The 17,813-nt window shown below is 37.7% G+C and overlaps 2 pseudogenes; one reads left to right on the top strand and one right to left on the bottom strand.

Moving 5' to 3' along the window:
• Window positions 1–5,385: 5,385 nt before the first annotated feature.
• LOC114170302 (pectinesterase inhibitor 4-like) lies at window positions 5,386–8,144 on the bottom strand (annotated as a pseudogene).
• Window positions 8,145–12,535: 4,391 nt separating this feature from the next.
• LOC146881788 (uncharacterized) lies at window positions 12,536–13,544 on the top strand (annotated as a pseudogene).
• Window positions 13,545–17,813: the final 4,269 nt, after the last annotated feature.

Raw genomic sequence — 17,813 nt, 5'->3', positions numbered from 1 at the left:
CATCTAGGAACTCATTCGTGATCCTGAGCATATTGTACCGTATCTCTCCTGCCCCCATATCCAACCCTAGATTCATGTCTCGTAGCTACTCTATCAGTTCCAATTCCTTAATCATCATGGCCGACATATGAACTCTCTTCCTACTCAGGGCAGTTGCTACGACGTTAGCTTTACCAGGGTGGTATAATAGCTCAAAGTCGTAGTCCTTTAGATATTCCATCCAACGCCTCTGTCTCATATTCAACTCCTTCTGATCAAACAAATATTTTAAGCTTTTATGATCGCTGAATACCTGAAATTGCGCCCCATACAAATAATGCCTCCATGTCTTAAGGGCAAACACCACTGTCGCTAACTCCAAGACGTGTGTCGGGTAATTTTTCTCATGCACTTTCAACTGTCTCGATGCATACGCCACAAGCCGTTTATCCTGCATCAACACACAACCCAACCCCTGATACGAGGCATCACAGTATACCTCAAACATTTTAGTCGTGTCAGGGATTGCCAGTACTGGTGCGGTAGTCAATCTTCTCTTCATATCTTCAAAGTAGGCCTCACACTCATCTGTCCATGAGAAGGGCTAGTCCTTTCTGGTGAGCTGTGTTAGGGGACTCACCATCTTGGAGAAACCCTCCACGAATCGTCGATAATACCCTACCAAACCCAGGAAACTCCGTACCTTTGTAACTATCTGTGGCCCCTCCCACTTCACCACTGTCTCGATCTTTGCCGGATCTACTGCTATTCCTTGGGCTGAGATCACATGGCCCAAGAATTGTACCTCCTCCAACCAGAACTCACATTTCGATAGCTTCCCATACAACTGATGTTCTCTGAGAATCCCCAACAACACCCTCAGATGCTCTGCGTGTTCTTCTTTGCTCTCAGAATAAATCAGAATATCGTCGATAAACACTACCACAAACTGATCCAGATATGGCCAGAAAATCCTATTCATATAGTCCGTGAATATGACCGGCGCATTGGTCACCCCAAATGGCATCACCACATACTCATAGTGACCATATCGCGACCTAAAAGTGGTCTTCTGGACATCCTCCGGCATGACTAGGATTTGATGGTATCCAGATCTCAAGTCTATTTTCGAGAATACCGTAGCTCCCCTCAACTGATCAACCAGGTCATCAATCCTCGGCAACGGGTACTTATTCTTTATCGTTAACTTGTTCAGCTGCCGGTAATCAACACATAACCTGGAGCTACCATCCTTCTTTTTCACTAACAAAACTGGTGCTCCCCACGGTGATGCACTCGGTCGGATGAACTTCTTCTCAAGTAGATCCTCAATATGTTTCTTTAATTCAGCTAACTCAGCTGGCGCCATCCTGTACGGTGCCATAGAAACTGGCTCAGCGCCAGGGATGAGGTCAATGGAGAAATCCACATCCCTACTAGGAGGCAACTCTGGAATTTCATCCGGAAAAACATCTGCATACTCATCCACTATAGGAATTCTGCTGATCTTTTCTACAGTACTACTCTTCTCTGCATGAGCCACTATCATAAAACATGTAGCTCCAGCCTCAATCTCCTTCACAACCTGATTAGACGAGATAAGTTCCAACCCGACTGTATCTGGAAACACTATCTTGCGCCGTCCGCAATCAATGACAACATGGTTGCTCGATAGCCAGTCCATGCCCAGAATCACGTCCAAACCCTCCATCGGCAGACAAATAAGATTCAGCTTAAACCTGCGGCCTGCCACCTCCATAGGGCACCCCACACATACAGAAGTGTTGGATACCTCACTAGATGCTGGCGTCGCAACTATCAGTTCGCAGCCCAGCTCTCGCATCGCAAGCCCGAGCCTCCTCACACATTCATTAAATACGAATGAATGGGTGGCTCCTGATTCGAACAACACCACAACCTCGTGGTTACACAACAAACACAAAAACTATAATAGATTACCTGATTGTGTTGCCTCGGTGGTCGTCAAGGCGAACACACGCCTCGGTGCTCTGGGCCGATCTCCGATAGGTTTCTTAGTTGGTGTACCCCTAGTTGGTTTTCTATTAGGGCACTAACGTGAAAAGTGCCGAGTCTGCTCACACACGTAGCACTTACCAGTGCTACTGCCTCCACCTATACTGCTAGCAGGTCTAGTACAATCTCTCCTCAAGTGTTCCCCGCCACAGTTATAGCATTGTAGCCTCCTAGAGGTAGTCGGTGGCCTGCTATATGGTTTCTTCTGTGATCTGACATCTGGAGCAGTCTTCTGTGATCGTGCTGCTCGGCTGGGCCCCATCTCAAGCTGCTCAACTGTTTTGGCCTGCTCGACCAAAATTGGGAATTCTCTGATCATGAGGGGTACCAAAAATCTGCGCAACTCGTGTTTTAGTCCACCCTCGATCTTCCTACACTTCCACTCCTCAATGACCTCTAGATAGTAAAAACGTGCAAGGTACTCAAACCTCTCAATATAAGCCTCCACGGTAATGGTTCCCTGCTGCAGCGTTGGGAATTCTACCTCTCGTTCATGCCTCGCACTGTCCGGGAAATATTTCTCCAAGAACTTCGTCCTGAAGGTAGCCCATGTCATCTCCTCACCTCGAGTCTGCATCAGCCGCTGCATCCCCTGCCACCAATACTCTACATCTGCCACCAAAAGAAAGGTGACAAATAATAGTCTTTAGGCATCTGTTCACTCCAGTACCCTGCAAATCTTCTCGTACTCCCGCATCCAGGCGTCTGCCTCATTAGGAGTAGCCTTGCCAGAGAACTTGGCAGACCTATGTTTCATAAAATCCTCCATAGTTATTGGCCTGGTAGGTGCAACTACAGCTCTGGGTGGCGCTGCTATGGGCTGCATCGCGTCCACCATGCGATGAATCGCCTGAGCTATGTCATCAGCTCCAGTAGTGTTCCTTCTCCTCCTGGTAGCCATAGCTTGCGCTCGCCACATATTATAGTTGTTCACACACACAGCTCGAATTAGGATTTCACATCCAAAAATTAGTACAACAATACAAACAATTAGTCATGCAAGAGTATCATGATAAGCTCACTCCCCATAGACCCCAAAAATCATTATGAAAACCATCGCTCTATTACCAATTGTAACATCTCGTCAGGATATTACTGATTTTTAATAAAATAAAGAAGTAAATTAATAACACAGCATTTAATAATACCTCATTTTCCCAAAATGCGGGAAAATTTAAAATTTGTTAAATAAGTAAACAATGTTCATGACCATCAGTCACCAAAACCAAAATCAAATGTTATAATAGCACTCATCAGGGTTTACAACTGATCTCAAAACTAAAGAAAAATAAAACATAAGATTTCCCCGAATCTATCCCCTCTCCACGACTATTCTTGACCTGAACCACCTGCATCAACAACATCTGCTCCCGTGTACCGCATACACGATAATCGCCAATCACAAGCAGATAGGGTGAGCTTAACAAATAATACATATAAAATCAATACATAATATAAAACACATTTATATTCACTCATGTCCAAACATCCTTAAAATACTAGATATTATGATCACACCATACTTTCGTGTTCTACCTCTCATAGTGATTACTTCAAGGTGACTTGCTGCCACACCTATCGGCCACAACCGATAGCACGTGTGGGAAACAATGCTACGGATCATACACCGCAACGCCAGGTAGAGTTCCCATATACGAACATAGTTCGCATCGTCCCAAGACTACCAAACTCGTCAGCCAACAACTAAGGAGGGCAATCTATTTGGACCCATCCGTACTGGCCACAACCAGCACACTCATATCGGCAACACTAGCCAACTGGAGCCACAACTCAAGGGTTCCTCGTGTTCATCCGCCATCCCAAGCCACAACTTAAGAGATGTTATTCTGAGCCACAACTCAAGGAATACCACGTGCTTAACCCCTATCCCGAGCCACAACTCAAGGGATACATTCCGAGCCACAACTCAAGTAACACCAGCAATCTCACCTTTAAAGCACCATTAGAAGCCTTGTAGCCCACACATACGAAATCAAAATTCCAAGCTGCAGCAGTACAAATCGTCTGGCGGGGCAGACGTGCCGCCAGGCGCTGCCAGCTCCTAGACCGCCTTGCGGGTGTTGCGTACCGCCAAGCGCACAACGCCTCAAAACCCTTCTCACTACAGGTACCGCTTGGCGAAAGTGCCATCACCGCCAGACGCCCACGTACCAGTGACCCACTATTGGCCATCTATCGCCTGACACAACAGACTCGACTGCCAGGCGCCGCTCGCTCTATTATTCTCTAATGCCCTCGGTATCGCCTGGCGGAACCGTTCCTACCGCCAGGCGCTATAGTAGAACTGCGTGGTTCTGATTAAAAATTTCTTAGCACCTCGATGTCTTTTTCTAAACTCCTCCCGTCGACTTAGCCCACCGAATTGGGTCTCACCATCTTAATTTACGATCCTTACTTCCCTTTTTCCTTACCATCACTTAATTATAAACTATAGGCTAAGTCAACACACCCTAAAGTGTCATGTTCATACTGTCCATCCCTTTTTAGTCCGAAAGCACCATCACATCTGAACTTACTACCATCTTTCTTTGTTAGTTCTCATTTAACTCTAACTTTACATGTCTCCCTCAATAACAGCCCAATCAATGAACACTTATAACAACTTCTGCATTATTCTATATCTCATTAACAAGCTCCTGGTACTAGATTCTTACCATTCACTTGCATATGTCGTTTACTAAGCTTGCTATCCTACATTTACTCTACACTTACATACAATAAAACATTCCCACATTTCCAAAATCACAGGTCCTAAATAATTCAGCATCGCCACAAAGAAAACGAAATCTCTACAATAGCGCCTGGTGGTAAACCCCGTTCCGCCAGGCGGTGCGAATCAGTTCTGGATTTTCCAGAATTCATCCTCCCTGTAACAGCTCCCAAATATCATAATTAAACCTTCGTTCTGTCCAATTTCTCCTAGTTCACACCCTAACTCACTCGTATACAGCCCTAAGTGTAAACCCTACTCAACTCTTACCATTCCTCTTTAAAAATTTCTCCACCGATTAGTCTAGTAGCAGATATCTCCACACTTTCCAGCCCTATCACTTTTCCATCAATTATAATCAACATTTATACTGAAATTCAACAAAATAACCCATCAATCATCTCGTAAGCCCTAAACCTTGATTCTTCCCCGATTAGAATCCTTCTAGAATGCACTTAATCACAAAATCGAGCTAAACAGACTCGCGTCGCCTGGTGGAAATTCATCCCCGTCAGGCAATTCATCAGAGAAACCCAGAAATGGTTATAAGTTTGCGTCGCCTGGCGGTACAGGGCTTCACCGCCAGGCGATCCCTCGTGAGAACCCAAGAACACTCAATTTTGGCATGAGCCGCCTGGCGGCTATGTGTAGCCACCAGGCGGTTTCTGGAAAATTCCCAGAAATCAGAAACAAACGCAAAATTAAACAAAAAGCATACATCCAATTATCATACTACTCATATAATTATTATTACGAAAAAGAAAATCGGAGTCCAGCTCCCCTAACCTGGTTTTCCTTAGCTTAAATTCGAGTTGTTATGAATTCCTTCTTGATCACCTATGATCCTCCTTTAGATTATACTAAAACAAAGTTTAATTTCGGTTCTCAACAATGTTTGATCCCACAATCATGCACATGCCAAGATAATGCCAAACCATCAAGCCAATTTAAGTTTCATGCTAACTAATGCAATTCAAGCATTATATTATAAGAAACATGATCAAATCATAATATTAAAATAATAATAAGTAATTAACACACAGTGGACACACATAGTACTCTCAACGATTTGAGCTAGTACTCTTCCACGTCATACCAACCATAATTTAATGTCATAAATGATTTTCCCACCCGCATTTATTAATTAATTATTTAAATTCCACGGGTCTTACATTGATGCAGATGGTTCTGGTGGAGCTTAGCTACGAAGAGGGGATAGCTCGGGAGTTTTATGCTTTATGTATTTTATGATTTTGATATCAGATGTATACTCTTATGAGATGTTTTAGACTATTTTCCATATTTTTGATAAATGATGGATATTGGCTTTCATTAATAAAATTTTAATTTCCCGCGTTTTGGGAAATGAGGTATTATTAAATGCGACGTGTTTATTTATTTTCTTTATTTTATTAAAAATCCGTAATATCTTGGCGGGATGTTACACACACAGTACTGATGAATTTAGAGTCCAGAGTATGCTCTCTCTAATTCTCTATGCTTTATAAATATTCTCTTAAACAAGCCCTTTAATTTGCTAAGGTTATTAATCAATTATTATGATTACATGTGAAATGAAGAAATTTCCTGTGGACATGACTCCCAACTTATATATTGTTCCAAGTATGAAAATAACACTTATATATTGTTAATTATAGTAAAATAACACAATCCTAAGAAAGGATTTTTTTTTTTAAGGTATTGAAGAATTTTCAAGTTAGATGGATAAGAAAATAAATTGTGCTTGTTAGTCAAGAACCTATCCTGTTTGCAGCAAGTATCAAAGAGAACATAATCTATGGAAAAGAAGCTGCAACTGATGAGGAAATTAAGTCAGCAATAACACTTGCCAATTCTAATACATTCATTGAAAAGTTGCCTCAGGTGTATAAATACTCCAAAACCCATTATCAATAATCGTTTTAGGTTTTTTCTTTTATTAATTATATCAGTGTGTTTTATTCTGCTAGTAGGGCCTTAGAGATTATTAGTAGGTAAAGGTGGATGGATATGGACTTGTCTTTAAAGGCCAACTTGAACACACCCAAGTAGCAATCAAAATTTTGAACCCTGAAGTTACCTATGGAAGGATGCAGTTCCAAAAGAGGTATGATATATGTGTACTCTGCATATTCTAACTAACTAATATACTTTAAATGTCACACAACTTTTAATTCATCAGCAGTAGTATAAAATTATTTATAGTGTATCAAATCAAACTTCCATGTTTATGCAAGCTGAAAAAAAAAATTTTCCTTCTCACATGTGTAGGTTAAGGTATTATGCAACATAAGACATCCTAACATGGTTCTCCTCATTGGAGCATTTCCTGAGTACAGATGCTCAGTGTAAGATTACAAGCTGTCCTCACATTTTCATGAAAGTATTATTAATCAAACATCTTTTTAATTTCACATTACATACTTATTTATGTATACAATGTTTACTAATCGGGTCATATGTTATGATATTGTGACACAATCGTGATTGTAAGACATAAGCTATAATGCAATCACCACGTATTTATTGTCAAATTCTAGGGACAAAAGAATAATGAAGTTAATGTTGATGGACATAAGAAATTACATTAGTTTTCTTTAAAAAATATAAGAACCACATCTAGTCAAAAATAAATAAAAAATAATTAAAAATTGTTACAAATATAAGAAATTAATCCTATTATTAATTTTATCATTAGGATTTATTAATTTATTGTTATTATTTACTATTCTATATATTGTGAATTTACTTTTATCAGTAACATTTTCATTGGTATTATAATAAAATAATAGAAAAAGGAAGAAGTGTCATAGTTCTTTTGCATGAAACTTCTTATCACTTCTAAAATAATCTCAGCAAACCCATCTGAACATGTTTGGTCATTTGTGATGGAAGCACTCACCTATGTCTTTATATTGCTGATCTGAAACTTTTTGTCAGCACCATCTAAATTTCCCAATAAATCAATGAAATCTTAGAGCTCACCAATGGAGTCCTTCACATTTCCAAAGCAATCTTGCACCACTTGTCCAACAATCATTGTCATGTTGTTTTTCTTCAGAATCTTTGATATGGTTATGGATGCACTTTGTGCTGCCTTATACGCCATGGAGAGAGACACTGCACAACTTCAATGGATTTGCTCCAATTTTTGCAACATATGGGGATAAAGTGTTGTAGCATATCGATGGATATGTGGTTGAGTTGCATGAGGTTTTGATGTAGTTTTTGAAGGATTGTGTAGTGCTTGTGTTTCCATAATTGTTGGCATTGTAATAAATCTTTGTTTGGTTGAAGTTGGTGGAGATGGTAGAATTTTCACAAGCTAAAGTGGCATTGTACTAAGTTTGGCTAGAAGAATGAATAATGCAACAATGGTGAGAACTTGGAAGAAAGCCATGTTTAGATCTCAACTTTTCTATTTCTTCTATGTTTTAATGTTTTCTTCACCTTGATTTGCATGATTTACTATATCTTAAGATTGAGAATTATCTAGAAATGGAAGTTGTAGGAAATTCACATCTATGCTTAGCTTTTTTTTGCAAATTGGATATATTTGTTACACATTTACACTTAATGATGAGATATATAAATTTTAACTTTTACGCTTTGTCATTTCCATTGTTTGATATTAAAATTGTAGACTTTGTTTTTTGTTCCTTTTATTAACGTTATACATACAAATTATAAATACCAAAAATCTAAAATATTTATCTTTTATAATTTTTCTTTTATTTTAGGATTTATGTATTATTAAAAAATATGAAACAAATAAATAACCAATATTGAGGTTTTGAAAACCCAAGGAAGTAGTGGGGGTTTTGAAAACCCTAGGCAATAGTGGGGGTTTCAAAAAATTTATGCAGTAACGGGGGTTTTAGAAATCCCAGGCAGTAGTGGGGGTTTAGTGGCGGGGGTTTCGAAAACCCTAGATAGTAGCGAGGGTTCCAAAACCTCAAGCAAGTTGCACTTTTCCAGAGGTTGCTAAAAACCCCGGTAATCTGTTAGCCACGCTGGTTCTTTCAGGGGAATTACAAACCCCGGGTAAAGCCATTAGTGGGGGTTAAAACTCCCAGAAACGTCAAATATAACCCCCACAAAAACAATTATTTTTAGAAACACTATCTATCTTATTTAAAGAAATGATTATTAAATTGTTGACACATAATAGAACACATTTTGCAAAATATGGATATTTTAGTTCACACTTTTCAAAATGTTAAGTCATAGTTTTAACATGTTGATATTTTGGACTATATTTTTTTTCCTGCCTTTAATTTATAGTATACACATAAATAGCTTAAAATCATAAAAAGTTTTCCTCCCTCATGAAATTAAGACCATAGTGCAGATAACTCTGAGAAACTACAAAACATTCCAAGAAGGTAGAACGGTCTACCCCTCACACTATAGAGCACATTCATTCTTCTCACGGTAAGATCAGAACATTGCGAAAAAACTATGCGAAACTAAAAAACGCATCATGAATGCTCTACTACTCTTTCATTGCGAACACATTCACTCTTCTTCTCGCTTTGAGCACATTTATCAAACACTTGACCCTCATGCTCCACCGCAATCGCAATCATGTAAGTAGAATGCTCCTTCTTCTTATTCATACCTCTAGTCACTATCTCATTGTCTCAAACTCCTCAATTCAACATTATTCTCCCACCACCATCATGACCACGGCCAAAACTCACCACCCCCACAATCGTCACCACCACCACCAAAACCGTCACCTCTGGCACGGTCACCAACACCACTACTACAGTCACTACTACTACCATTACCACAGTTACTACCACCACTACCCTTAGGACCATGACTATCACCGCCACTGCCAACACCATGGTCACTACCACAACCACCACCACGCCCACCATCATTTCCACCGCCACCATCACGACGACCACTGACACTACAACTACCACCACCAACACGTCCCATGCACCACCACCCACCACCACCTACCACCACCACTGTCACCATGTCCACCACCACCATCAAGTCCCCACCATAACCAACACCACCACCACCACCATGACCATTACTACCACAAGAACTACCACCACCACTACCACCACCACCAACTACAAGAATGTCACTATTTAGCTTCCAAAAATGGCATTGACTGTTGTGAGGACGCAAAAGGCGTCGGCTAAACCAACACACAACCCACTCTACGGATATTAATCAAAGGAAAATGATGAATCAACAGTGGCATCAGATGGCCAACTCATAAGGCCTCAATTGTAGCGACAGATGGCCCAATTTTGCATTAAATTTCACGTTTCCCCACTCTCCCAATTTCACTATTGCATCCCATTTGCTTTGTGAGTTTCACCTTGCAGTGAATGTTTAACCCCATTTAGGTTTACCCCATTTCATTTTCTCCCTTTTTGCCACGAGTGCAAGTTCGTTGTCCCCCTTTTTGCCACAAGCACGAGAGAAACATTTTCCTTTACAACAAGCTTCCTTGAGCAAGTGAGCTTTAATGGCGATGAGCAAGTAAGCAACGAAATGCACAAGCTTGCCCCTTTCTTTACGACGAACTTTAATCGCAAAAGTGAGCCACATTTTCGCCCCCTTTCTTTGCCTGCAAACAACCCTTGTGAATAACGCTTACGAGGTGATTGAAGTCGATTGAGAAGCTTGCGAAGTGAAAGGTTTCACGGTTTCATTTTGTGAAGAGGTAAGTGATTAAAGGCCCTACACTGTGTATTAAACGTGATAAATGCGTTATGTAAGATCCGAGAAAATTAAATAAATAAAGAAATATTTATTTAATATAAATGCAATTAAAGGAATCTTTAAAGTAATTAATGCAGAAAATCATGACAAGAAATAATATTAGCTCAAGTGGTTGAGAGTATTTGAATGTGTCAAGAGGACTTGGGTTTGAGTCCTATCTTTATTTCATTAGAGTACTTATTTACTTGTTTTATTATTTTAATAATAATAATCTTGATCATGGGGCGTGATAATATAATCCTAGATGTATAAGAATTATCACAAAACATGAATTGGTTGAATGGTTGTGCATTGGCTTGGTAATTGTGTGGTTATGTGTTTGAACCTTGACTTATGCAAAGTAGGTTTCTTTTTGCCCAAATCCTTTTTGGCATGAATGGAAAAAGTCAGAAACCCTAATCGTCTTGAGGAGTAGATGGAAGGGTTGGAAAACCATATGGTAATGGCTCTTGAATGGCAATTAAACTCATTCTAATTAATTTTCGTTTTCCTTGCCATTAAGCTTAGTTAAAACGAAGTTAAAAACCAATTGGGAGAAGAGAAGGGGTTTTTGAGATTACCAATTCGTGTGGGGTGTTGAGGAGTGTCCTGGGAGCATCAAAGCGTGGGTAAAGAGAGCCTATGGGAGTTTTTCTACAAAGGATCAAGAGAGGATCAAAGTGGAGGCAATTCCTTTGGTGCAAGAAAGAATCCTCAAAGCACATTGGAGCAAGGAATACAAGTAAAGGGAGCTGCACTTATGTGTATTTCATAAAGTATATGTTTTTGTGGTGCTTTGCATGTATGATAACTTTTTTCACTCTCGTGTGCGCAATAAAATTGGGTTTCTAGGTTTCTACCCAAAATTCACCTGATACTGTTCTTGAGCCACCAAGGGACGCAAGCTACTTTTAACTAGTTTCTAGGTTTTCCCCAGACACCGTCTGGCGACATTGGAGGTCCGCTAGACGACACGAGCAACATTGATAGTTTTGCAATTATGGTTGATTTATGTGGCATGTTTTGAGGTTTGAGGAGTTATATAATCGCTTTATACGTGTGCTTTATAAATATCATGAGTAAATCACGTATTTGGATACATAAATTCATTATTTAACTTACATCCTTCTTATCAGAAGCTTTCACATCACTCACAGATGCTTTCTGTCTACTCCCTAATGGTTTTACTTTACTCACTTCCTTTTTAACATTTTTTGCTGAAGAGTTTCTTTTTTGTTTACTTGCCATTTGCCTTTGAACAAAAACCAAATCAATAACAAATTCACCTTGTAGCCAAACACATTTATATTGAACACCAAGAACTAAAACATGTAACCTCATTTCCTTCATCGAAACACAAATGTGGAAGATCAAATTCAAGTCAACCCTAAACGAAAAAAATTTACTTTCCCCACAAAAATCAAAGTACAACACACCCATCAAGACAACGAAAAATCAATACTAAAATTCACTTTCGAATATATTACTTACCTCCCAACAACTTTCCGATCAACCAAAGCAAATGCCGCTCTTGCATTATCCACACCACTAACTTAAGTAGTGGAAAAATGCCTCCTTTCCATGAAAATTAAGAAGAACCACTTCCCACCAACACTTTCCACCATTGCACAAACCCAAAGCTTGCCCACCAACGACATCGTCACCAACAACGACAACGAACGGGGAATGAACAAAGAAAATGGGATTCATTTCAAGACAAAGTAATGAGCTTTAGGAAAAGATCAAACTTATAAACTTTAGCTTGAGGGAAAGACGAAACACTCCATGTCTGTTTTTCCTCTTAATAACTTTTGCAACACTATCTACTTCTTTCACGAACACAAAAAAAAACTTTTCTCTCGTGCGTTCATTTAAAAACATTGTCAATGCGGAAATGAAAGAGAATAAAATAAAATTAAAAAAAAGGTCTCTCACGTCAGTCGGACAGTGAGAGAAGTTATAAGATTTGGGTAGATATTTTCATATTAACAAACATCGATCTAACGCGCGTGCAACAGTGGCATAAAAGGTTACGCTTCTTTCATTGTTTCAGAAACAATGGCAGAAGAATTACCAACTGCAATTCTGCAATCGCAAGGAAGCTCCATGAAGAAACAACCTTCGAAGAACGACAAAGTGTGGCTAGATGACTATCTCCACCTCCTTCATTCTCGGCAAACGCTTCACCTAACAATGAATCAACTTAATCAGGTTCCATTCGTTTGATGAACTTTTCAATTCTTATTTTCATCGTCAATTTTCTCTCAACACTGTGCATTTCATTGTTAATTTTTCTTCCTCCTACTGCCACAAGGTTATTCGCATTCACGGTTCAAGAAAATCCACCACGCTCCCAAGGTTCTTTTCTCTATCTAGCTAATCTTAAGTTCCGTTTGGTAACAAAAATTTGCGGGAAAACGTTGCCTATTTTCATCGTTTTCTCCTTAATGTTTATTCCTCACTTTTATTTAAATTTAATGCGCTTTAAGATTAGAAGTTCTAGATTGCCTTGGTAGTTTAGGCATCTGTCCGCAAATCTTCGAACAACAGGAGATGATTACCAAATAGGTTTTCATTTTGAGAAATTGCAAAAACCTATCTCGATTCCGTGAGCAGAAGGTGCTGGTGGAGGCGGTGGAGTCGCTGGATCTTGTAGATGTGCCGCGCTCGACCCTACGTTACAACGTGTCGGCATTTGCAGCGGTGACAGTAGAGGACGTGGTGGCGGATTTGGCAGAGCTCAAATGGCAGGAGTGCTACAAAACCTCCGTCGAGAGAATCAGTTTTTTCGAAGGCAAGAGCATGTTGCCTGCTTCCTCCGATGAGAGCTTCCCAGTCTCAAGCCAGTCAAAGAGGATGAACGAAATCCGTGACCTAATCCCTGAAGCTTCCCGGAGAAGCCTGAAACCGATAAAAATGGTGCCGAAGCGTAAGAGGAGTAAGGTTCCTGCTCTCGACTCTGTTGCCTCAACTGTAGATTCTGCTTCACTCGCTTCCTGTTGAGTCAATGAATGAAATTGGTCTATATACGAGTAAAACGTTAGATAGGAGAATGGATACGACACTAGATATGAATGAGTTCCGATGTCAGGATATTCTATACGTGTCTCACCAAAATGACAAGTGTTTTCCCTTTGAACTATTAGTCTCCCACTACCATTTTATTTGCTTTATATCTTCCATATTCTATATTAAGGCTTGGACAATTTGCAGATTACACACTATTAATATGGGAGGCTCAAATTTAGAACATAATGACTATAAAAAGCATTATAAGATGTTTGGAATTGGTGTCTGGCCTTAAGGTGAACTTTCACAGTAGTAAAATAGGGGTGACAGACACATCAATCATTGAAACCTCTTCTTCGATTCCTATTTGCATCATTATGCATTCACCATTTACATACCTTGGAATAAATGTGAAAGGCAATCTGGGGAAATTTAAGTTCTGGTAGCCAGTTTTGAACAAATTTAAGAATATATTAGCAAGAAGGAAAGGAGGATACTTTACTTTTACTTTTATAGGAAGAGTGTGTTTATTAAAATCTATTCTTACAGCACTACCACTTTTTTTACTTGTCACTCTTTAAATTACCAACTAAGGTAGGAGCTGAAATTAGGAAAATGTAAAGTACATTTTTGTAGGGATGGGAGGAGGAAACTAGAAAGATAGCATGTGTTAAATGAGAGGATGTTTGTGAATGCTTTGAGTGGGAAAGGGTACAAATTAATATATTGATTCAAGAATTAGAAGGAAAAACTTTAAAGAAAGAAAAAAAAAGATACGTGGATATGGAATGACACTGAAACGGTAATATACACAGTAAAGTCGACCTATAACAAATTATAAAACTGCAAGGGAGGGGAGGATTCTGACATGTTTAAGGAGTTTTGGAAAATAAAAACACTTCCTACGGAGAAGGCTTGTTGGTTCTCGTTTTTGTTTTCAGGACAAAGAAGAATACATAAAAAAAACTTAAAAGAAATTTATTCATATGCTATCAAAGGAGGGGTCAAACAAAAATTGGAAATGTCAACGATCTTAGCATACCCATATCGAGGCTTAACTTCGTCACCGAGCCCAACATATTCAATGGTTCACTAACAAAAGTGCCGAAACACTAGGCAAATAAACTTAACCAAAAATTTTGGGGGAAATTTTGCAGTTGCAGTAAGAACAATTTGTGCAAATCTGAATATCATGTTGGTGTAGTATCCTTGCTGTTGCAGTCACAGAACAACATCGACTATATTATTTAGTAATTTGTCAAATTTTGTCAAAAAAAAGCTTTCTTAATGTATCATTTTCCTGATTTAAATTAGTTGGATTTATCAATACTTCTTCACACTATTTTGAAGGGAGATTATGATGTATCATGGTGAGAACCTTGGACATGTACGCTTAGATGCAAGATGCAAAATTATTAGTCGCAATCATCCTTTTTGTATAAATTACACTATTGCATTCGGGGTTGAAATACCCAAGTACTTCGTTGTTTATATATTTTTTCTCTGATGATAAAAAGAATAAAATCAAACTTTGACCCTAAAATTCATTTAGAACAGAAAAGCTTTAAAGTTAAGATTTGTGATTGAGGCATACCATGGATACTTTTTGACAAGTGTACCATTTTGATTCCTTTGAAACAATGTCCCTTCTTCAAATTCATTATTAATAAAAATGGAGAAAGTTGCTTCATTCTTGTGATTATGGTCGAAACAACATGTATTAATACAAGACTTGTAGATGTAGGTCTCAATGCAATAGATGAATTTGCATATGATTGTGTATTCCTTGCATTGTGACATTCTTGTTATTAGTAGTTTCCGAATTCTGATTATTATTACTTAATTAGTAGACATTATGATTATGTAAACAAACTTAAACTTACATCTAAAACTATAAATAAGTGATAAACATAAATGCAAACATACAAGTATATTAACATAATCATACAAACGTACACATTATTATATAATTACAGTTCCACCACATATATTTTTTAATTTGTATTTGGCCGAAATTAATTTGTAATATTTTAATTCAACCAAAACAAATACAATTTTTAGATTCTTTATATTTAGACCAACAATCATAATGTGTTCAATTTAGATGATAACATAAACTAATAAATTTAAACGAGACAATTAATTTCATTGAGCAATTAATCAGTGGAAGGATTAAATTTAACGTTTCATAATCGTTACAATATCACTCTAGATAATGAAAGTTAAAGATCACGTTATCAATTCTATAAATTTTGAAGTATATAGATTTTCAATTACACCTTTTTAAACAAAAAACAAATCAAGTTTTAATTTTATAGATTCAATTACACTTTTACCAAAAAAAAAAAATCAAGACAACTTGAAAAGATAACAAATTAAAATGAAAAGTTTAAATTAACATGGAAGTAAACATTTGAAAAAAGTAAATTGAAAGTAGTAAAAATGACTCTAACCTAAGTGGCACTACTGTAGCAACTCCTATTAACGACAATTATTGGAAGCCTATGAAGACGGCTCAAAAACCGTCGTTGATAAGACTGTCATTAAAAGTAACTGGTAATAATGACAGTCTAAAAACATCGTCGTCATTGTGAGATTATTCCACGACGCTTCAAAAGCCGTCATGGAAATGGCTTTTTCTTTGAAGCAGGATGAGATCTCCCTGCCAATAACAACAACGGTCTTGGTATTAGCCGTCGTGGAAGTTTCAAAATTAACAGCGGGTAAGAACTATCATTAATTTCGTTTTTTTAAGGCAGACTTGTTTTATTTCTTAACACCAACCTGGAAGTCAAAAAAACATTCAACACAATTGCAATACAAACAAACAATGCCAACACAGTTCAAACTCAGACAATTTTAACAAAGTTACAAATAACTTATCATATGATAAAATAAGTCTAAACTTCTAAGTCTCCCTAAACCTAACTTTCACTAACTCTAGATAAAAATAATTTCGACCAGGTTTATTGAACATAATTTATTGCTCCTAAATCCATCGGACTTGGGTCATTGAATTTCTGTAAAAGTGTAGGAGAATTACTAGCAATACATATATAAATTAGTTCAAGTTAAAATTGGTACATGAAATAGCTTAGTATATTACGTCATCCCAACCATTTTCATAATTGCCTTGAATAATGGCTGCCATCCATTGTATCACATAATAGCCACACTTAAAACTCCTAGTTTGTTTATTACACTACACTTATAGTAATTGTAGTTAATTATAAATACACATGACAATACTAAAGTAAATGAATGACATATAACGTATAAGTACCCGAAGGGAAATCCAAGTGACCTTTTTAGTATTGGCAGTTGATCTACCACTCAATATACTTTGTCCATTAATAGCACTAAAATTAAAATTATCAAAGTTAGAAAACATGACATTATATATATTTAAGATTAAAGTGTAAATGACGGCATTTATTGAAAAAGACTTACGTATCAATTATGCTCTTCATATAGGGGGAGGAGGTCTATGACAAGAACAAAACCATAAAGCAGTACGCTCTAGCACTGATACAACAAGCAGTTGCCAATGACAACTGCAATGAAAATTAATTTAAATACATCAAAAATTATTATTACAAAATTTAGACCTTATGAAATTAAAGATAAGGATATAGTTACCTATCTATATATGGAGCAATAAAAATCTTTTTATTTTGTTGCATTATGGAATTTTTGATGTACGTTTTTGTTCCAGGGTTTTTGTTACCCATTAGAGTCATGAAATGAGGGTCTAAAAACCCATATATGTCATCCTTTCCCGCTTCCACACTCAAACCATGTAAGTACCTAATTTGACAATGAAAACACACAATTAATATCTAAGAAGGAAATGATTAAAAAATGATTTATAAATGATTCACTTATATCATCCATAATTGCACAATAGACACATTTAAGTCCTCCGTCCTTGATATATATATCCATTAAATCATTTTTATATATGTACAACGATAACTCACTTTCTTTGCCAAAAACAGTGGCATTCCAAGGAATCGAAATTGCATTTGTAGTCATGCTTGTAGTATATTCCACTAATGCCGCTATTGGATCCTCATAATTTTTTGACACATGCAACTCTGGTTCATCTTGCTACAAACAAAAACAAGCATACTATTAGTTAGGATAATATATATAGTACATATGGAAAAATATTACTACATATACAAACCAATTCAATGTGTGGTGTCATCCTCACGAGATGTTTTGGCCAAGCGATGAAAGTTCCAACTGCTTGTGATACAATACCAACCTCTGATGTCGGTATAGGAACTGCAGCATCACCATAACATATCGTCTCCACCATAAC

This window comes from Vigna unguiculata, chromosome 11 (assembly GCF_037176805.1).
Source record: "Vigna unguiculata cultivar grain cowpea cultivar isolate G323 ecotype 2 chromosome 11, ASM3717680v1, whole genome shotgun sequence".
NCBI lineage: Eukaryota > Viridiplantae > Streptophyta > Magnoliopsida > Fabales > Fabaceae > Vigna > Vigna unguiculata.
The sequence above is the reverse complement of the archived record's forward strand: the minus strand, read 5'-3'. Positions and strand labels throughout refer to the sequence as shown.